This window comes from Suricata suricatta, chromosome 11 (assembly GCF_006229205.1).
Source record: "Suricata suricatta isolate VVHF042 chromosome 11, meerkat_22Aug2017_6uvM2_HiC, whole genome shotgun sequence".
Lineage (NCBI taxonomy): Eukaryota > Metazoa > Chordata > Mammalia > Carnivora > Herpestidae > Suricata > Suricata suricatta.
This window is the reverse complement of record NC_043710.1, coordinates 94,172,864-94,179,573: the sequence shown is the minus strand read 5'-3', so window position 1 is coordinate 94,179,573 and position 6,710 is coordinate 94,172,864. Positions and strand designations below refer to the sequence as shown.

General features: G+C 50.9%; 1 pseudogene; it reads right to left on the bottom strand.

The window, feature by feature from the left end:
- Positions 1 to 478: 478 nt before the first annotated feature.
- LOC115272673 lies at positions 479 to 6,708 on the bottom strand (annotated as a pseudogene).
- Between the last annotated feature and the right edge of the window lie 2 nt (positions 6,709 to 6,710).

Sequence of the window (6,710 nt, the reverse complement as noted above, 5' to 3'; positions counted from 1 at the left end):
CAATAAGTACATTCTAATTCTGGTACCAAGAACTAGTCTAACTTCTCAGTTGGAATGGAGTCCTTCTCTCCTGGTTCTCTATAGGTCAAAATGGGCTCTGGTGACTGCTTGTCCTCTTGAACCCCTAATAATTGAAAAATATCAGTCATTTAGGCCAATCCTCTCAAAGAACTCCCCAAATCATTCCCTCTTCTGAACCTGTAAATTTTTCCTGTGTCTACAATATGTAAATAGCTCTTGTAAATCAATAAAAAGATAAAAATCACTATAAGGAAGGCCATCTTTACTACCAACTACTAAATTAATTGTAAAAATTAAACCGATTTAGGGGCACCTAGGTGGCTCAATTGGTGAAGCGTCTGACTATTGGTTTAGGCTTAGGTCATGATCTCAGAGTTCATGAGTTTGAGCCCCTCTTTGGGCTCCATACTGACAGAGTGGAGCCTGCTTGGGATTCTCTCTCTGCCTCTCTCTCTGCCCTTCCTTCTGCTCACTCTGTCTCTCTCTCAAAAATAAATGGATTAATTAAAACATTTTTTAACAAAATTCAACTAATGAATATAAATCTGTGTAAGAGCTATATGCTTCTTATCTTTCCAGATATTCCCAAAAATTCTAGGAAATAAGGACTAGATCAGCCCAACAGCATTATAGGAAATTAACATCTTATAAGAATGCAGTAAGTGTTTGTATACACCAGGAATTCTCTTCTTTCGTCCATCAGGAATGCTCTGGCATACATCTACTCAGTAGAATATTATAAGACATATTTAACTGGTATAAATATCTCTCATTACTGAGACTCAGACATAGACCTAAAGCAAGAATCATAAATAAACCAAGTTAGTCTGTCACAAGAGACTTCTGAATTCCACAGCGCCTGGATACCCATCTCTGCGCGGTAATTTGTGTTCAGTACAGCTTTACACAGAAGTCCCTTATTTAAACAAGATTCATTAATGTTCCTTGCCCTTTGGCCTGGTGCAGTGATGAAAGGTGGATGACTTCAGTGAGTTTGTCATTCCATTTGAGTGTTGATTCAAAAATCATCTTAAAGCTTTTAACTTCACAGGAGAAACTTGTTAACAGTCCAATAGACATGGACTCAACACCATCTCACCTTTGTCTACTCCATGATCACATTGTCTCACGTGTGACGTCCGGGACCCACATGCAAGTAGGTTCCCCTTATTTCCCAGTGACTTCTGAAACAGAATGTGCTCAATGCCATCGGAGCCAGAATGGGACTCAGCAATTGCCATTTCAGCGTTGGTGCAATTTACCATATCCTTCAGGGCTGTGAGATTTGGTCATAAACAGATTAACTATGTAAAATGAAACAGCCAAGTCACCCATTGGTTAACTAAGCACCCATGATGAACCAACCAAGAAGGCCATTAGTTAACAGAAGAACCAACCATAAGCAGCCAACCAAATGGATCATTCTTCATCGGAGACACCAACCAAGTGAAAGCTGATGATGCCAAACACAGCTAGCTAGCTTCATCCCAGGGAGACGAAAGAAAACTTCTAACTAGTCGACAAATAGAAAAGCCCTTCACAAACCCAAACACACCCTGTGAAATCTGGACATTGTGACCACTGCCTGGGTCACCAAGCGGGGCTGGACACGGACTGCACGGCTGTACTTATGAAGATTATTTATGGGAGTTCTGGTAGCCATGTTTTCGTACTGCTGGCCATGAACCACAGTGTTGAGGTCCCTCTCCATGTGGTCAGTGTTGCAGTGGCCCTGTGGCCTCATGACATCTGCAGGGGCCCTGAAAGGAGAGGGTTTAAATCTGTTCATTACAAACACAATGACTGTGCTTAGTCCCAAGCATTGTGCTGTGTTCTGAGCACTGTGCTTAGGAGGACAAGGCCCCTTACCCCACAGCTGCCATGCTCGTTAGAGGTGGGAGGGGGAAAGACATTAGTAAGTTAAAAAGATCACTGCAATTACAGATTACATACGGACTTCATGCAAAACAGCCTACACGTTCCTCACAACAGGTGTGTGATTAGCAGTGCCACCACCTTGCAGAGTTGTGTAGAGGATTTAATGATGAACATATGTAATGTGTCTGCACCCCATAAACTAGTCCCCCTTATAGCTAATGCCCAACACCACACTCCACGCATGGCAATGGCCCACTACTAGCAACAAATAACATTTATGGAGAGCTTATCATAAACGAGGTGCCATGCTAATCTCGTTACGTGCCTCAATTCAACCAAGTAGCTTACAAACACCTTATTACTCCTTCTTTGCTGATGAGCAGACAAAGGCTCAGAGAGGTTCATTAACCTACTGAAAGTCACCAGAGCCAGTTGCTTAGGCCTTTGAACAAGAGTCTGTTTTCACAGCTCTGTACAGTGAGTGACTTTCAATCAAGAAAATATTCTAGAATCAGATAGTGATAGTTGCTGGAACTTTGTGAATATGTCAAAACTCACTTAATTGTACACTTTTCTAAAATTCTAAATATTTCTAAAAGTTTTTTACATTTATTTATTTATGAGAGACAGAGAGAGACAGCTTGAGCTGGGGAGGGTCAGAGAGAGAGGGGGACATAGAATTCAAAGCAGGCTCCAGGCTCTGAGCTGTCAGCACAGAGCCTGACGCGGGGCTCGAACCCACGGACCGTGAGATCATGACCTGAGCTGAAGCCAGACACTCAACTGACTGAGCCACCCAGGCGCCTCCTTTTCTAAAATTCTAAATAAATTGAAAGAGGGAGAGAGAGGAAAACTTAAAAATAACAATAAGAACACATAAATAGCAATACCTTGTGGGCCAAATAAAACATGCCTGCCTGGTTGGGTAACCACAGCTGGCCACTGTGTGCAGTCACTTGTTCTGATACAGGTGGCTGGACGGACCGCTGCTGTGGCTGGTGAATGAAGGTCTCTGAAGTTCTTCCAATATCATGAACAAGACCCCGGCAGCGCCTGGAATTCCTGACTTTCTCCTGTTTTCAGGTCCCAGTCGGCCCAGAAGGAGCAGGTGACATGCCCAGGACTCTGGGTCTGAAAACTGCCATCATGGAGGCCTCTTCTGGGGTACCACAAGTGCACGGGCACCAGGAGCAGCTGGTGACTGTGGGGGTGTTTTCTGATGATATGAGAATGAATCCCTCATCTCAGTGACCCACACAGCCCAAGACAAAATAAATTAAGAGGCTGTGGCTGAGACATTAATTTCACCCAGAAGCTCTCCGGTGGCTGGGTGTACCCCACCCAGGTACCCCCTGACCTGTGGCTGGGACTTGACATGGTTAACTGCATACACGGTGCAACATGCATCTGGATGCTCCGTGGGGCAGCCCCCAGCGCCACAAATACACAAAGCAGAAATATATGCAGAAACCACACTACTAAATGCAAGTAAGAGAGTGTCATTGGATTAATGCATCTATCCCCAAGACTTTAATATAGGCCCAAACTCAAGAACGGTTTTCCTCAAGAAAGTCAAGGCCACTTTTGACCAGCCATTCTGGGAGGCTGTTACATGCAGATTCTGGGGCTCATCCCAGACCTTTATTGACCCAGAATCTTTCCAGACAGAACCCAGGAATGTGCAGTTTAGGAATCCCCCCACCCCGACCCAATGCTCACTCAAACTGAAAACACCGTTGAAATCAGGCCGCAGGGACTGCAGTTTTATCACTGGGGGACCTTGGAGAAGCTGCCCAACCTGAGCTGTGATTTTCTCATCTCTAGGTGGGAATTGATAGCACCTGTCTCCTAAGCCGGTAGTGCACACTAAAGGAGTGTTTACACACACATGCACGTGAGTACACACACACACACACACACACACACACACACACACACACACCCCTAGCATGGTGCCCAGCAAATATTTTTCCTTTTCCGTAATAGTGATTGGCCACACACTGGAAAGCCTAGAGAGCTTTACCAAAGTACAGAGACTCAGGCACCCTAGAGATTCTGATCTAAATTGCTAGGGCTGGGTCCCTAGCAACAGGATTTTTTTAAAAGCACCCCAGGTGGTCCTAAACAGCAACTGGGGTTGAAAGCCACATGGTGGAAACTGCCAATAAAAATCAATTATTTTTTCTCTTCAAGAGCATGTACTTCCACTGCATTCCGGGATTCCCACAATGTGTACCAGGAGAGCCTCATGTCCAGGCTCTGTTATCAGACGACCAGGTGCCCCGAGATTCCACCCGCAAGCAGCCCTTTTGTGGTCCCTACAGAAGTGGCTGCACTGACGAAGCTGGTGGAATTCTTTTTCTCCAGACAGAGCTGCGAGGCGGTAGGACAGGAATGGGAGCCCCTCCTGGGCCCTTAGGTCAGCGGTGGAGGGCTGTCTCAACAGGATGCCCAGATCACACAGGGCCTGAAGATCACACATCACCTTCTCCCGCCACACCACTGGCCAAAAGGAGCCTCCCACCCTTAGCTCTGCCCGCTGGCACCTTCCCACCTCCCCTTCTCCTACCCTCTTCCACCCTCCACCCTCCACTCACACACACCGGAGGGGTCCTGTAAGCTCTGGTTTGCAAGGAGAAGGCTCAGTGGGGACTTCAGCAGAGGAACTAACCCGAGTCTGCGAGGCAGCCCACCTGTCCCTGGGTGACTCCCCCTACCAAGGTGACACCCGCCTCCTGCCGCAGTCCTGCCTCCTGCCGCAGTCCTGCCTCCTGCTCTCCCTTCACCTTAACACAGGCAGGGAGAAGCTACAGGGACTGGTGGGGACTGGCGGGGATTGCGGGGAAGTGAGACTCAAACTCAGGCCTGTGGGCTTGGCGACAGTGCATCTTGAAGATGCAGGAGGTGGGCGGGGCCAGCCTGTTACTCTCTCAGTTGGTCAGGGCTTCCAGAATCCCCTCCAAGCTTACTTTTGTGCCTCAAGACCCCAACATCTACCCACACCTCCCTGCTCACCCAACCAAGAGGAGCTTCCTCACCTCTTGCCCCAAATCCCTCCCCTCTGGGAAAAAAAAATCATCGGATATTCCGTGTATAAATAGAAAGTAATTACTAGCAAAGTGGTAATGTTCCTTTGCCTATTTTTGGTGGATCTCGTTGTTCAGATTTTTTTAGGCCAGGTGCAGGGAGCGGAGCACGTGCATCCACAGGAGCACACATGGGTCCCCTCCGAAGGTGTGGGGAGAGTGTGTGCCTCTGTGTGTGGGGTAGGGGGGAACACGTGGTGACCCCATTGCCAACACTGGGCAAGAAGATGGAGCTAGCTAGCGCCCAGCCACCCAGCTGTTCCTAGACCACCAAGTCGCTCTTCAACTTAGCCTGCCCAGACCTCTGGCCAACCCAGGCCTCTATTGGGTCTGGGGGCTGCGTCCCAGTGGCTGTGTCCTCTGCCCCCAAAGTTACTGGGTTTTGCGAATCAATTTAGACACTTTAAAAAAATCAAAAGGAAAATAGCTCCATCAATCCCCAAAGGCCTTCTCCCATCTGCTGCGACTTGCTGGCGCTGGCTGGGACTTGGTAAGACAACCGGGAAAGTTGAAGAATCAAGGGAGGGGCGGGGCGGGGCGGCCCCCACCTTTGGAATCTGCCAAACCCTGTGACAGGCAAATCGCGCGAGGGGAGACCCTGGCCCTCGGGAGGGAGAGGTGGCCACAGCGTAAAGGGGTGAAGGGTCCGGGTGGCTGGGAGGCAACCGAGATCCCAAGTCCAGGGACCTGGCAGCTGAGGGAGAGAGGCGGCCGCTTGAGGCAAGGATTTGGTTCTCGCCCTCTCCCCTCTCTCTCCACCTCGCTCGCCTCTTTTTCTAGAGTCTTATGAGTTGCAGGTGGCACACACTCCTTACCTCCATCACACCCGGTGGGCTCACAGAAGCCCCCCTTACCTTTCGTCCTCCTGCCCTGTTTACCTAGAAGCTAGGAACTGGAATCGGAGCGGCAGACCCCTCCCCGAAACCCAAGACTCCCCCAGACTCCGGGGCCAGGGCTCCTGGGCTGTGTGTGTCTCAGACCCGCTTCAAGCCTAGGCGGGAGGGGCGGCGAGAGGGTGAAGGGGGCAGAGCCCACCCGTCACATACACACACGTGCTGTATCCACACCTGTGCGAAGCCCAGCGCCCTCCTCTGCGCTCGGAGCGGAAGTTGGCTTTCCGGGAGACCTTCCCCAGGGGAAACGCAAGGCTGGGGGAAGCGCCACTGCCCGCGGAAAGGGGAAGAGGAGGAGAGCGGCGCCTGGAGGGGAGGCGGCCGGGGAGGAGGGGGGATGGGGAGCGGCAGCCCACCTGGACAAGTGCTCCCTTTGCTGCCGGTGCGCTTCCTCCAGCCCCAGGTCGGTGAAGATGCCTACGAGCACCATGACGACCACCACCCCGCAGATGATGTAAACGATCAGGTTGGTCTCGTCCTTCGTGAGGTCGTGCAGGGGGTCGTCCTTGCACGCGGGGGGAGGGGGGGCTTGCCGGTGTGGAGCCACAGCGGAGTGTAATGGTTGGTGCAGGTGCTCTGGTTCAGTCCCCTCTTCTTAACTGTTCAGCAGAACCGGAAGCCACGAGTCCCGCAGCAGATGAAGTCGCCCGAGCTGCAGTTGAGCGGCAGGTCCCACTGGCCCGTGACATCGAAGTAGCCCTGGCAGAAGTCCGGGGTGGGCGCCGGGGCGGGGGCGCGTCCTGGACCCCCGCGCCCTCGCCGGCCCCTCCCGAGGCAGTCCCGGAGCGGAGGCCGCGCGCTGGCACCACCACGCCGCCCAGCCTCACATGCG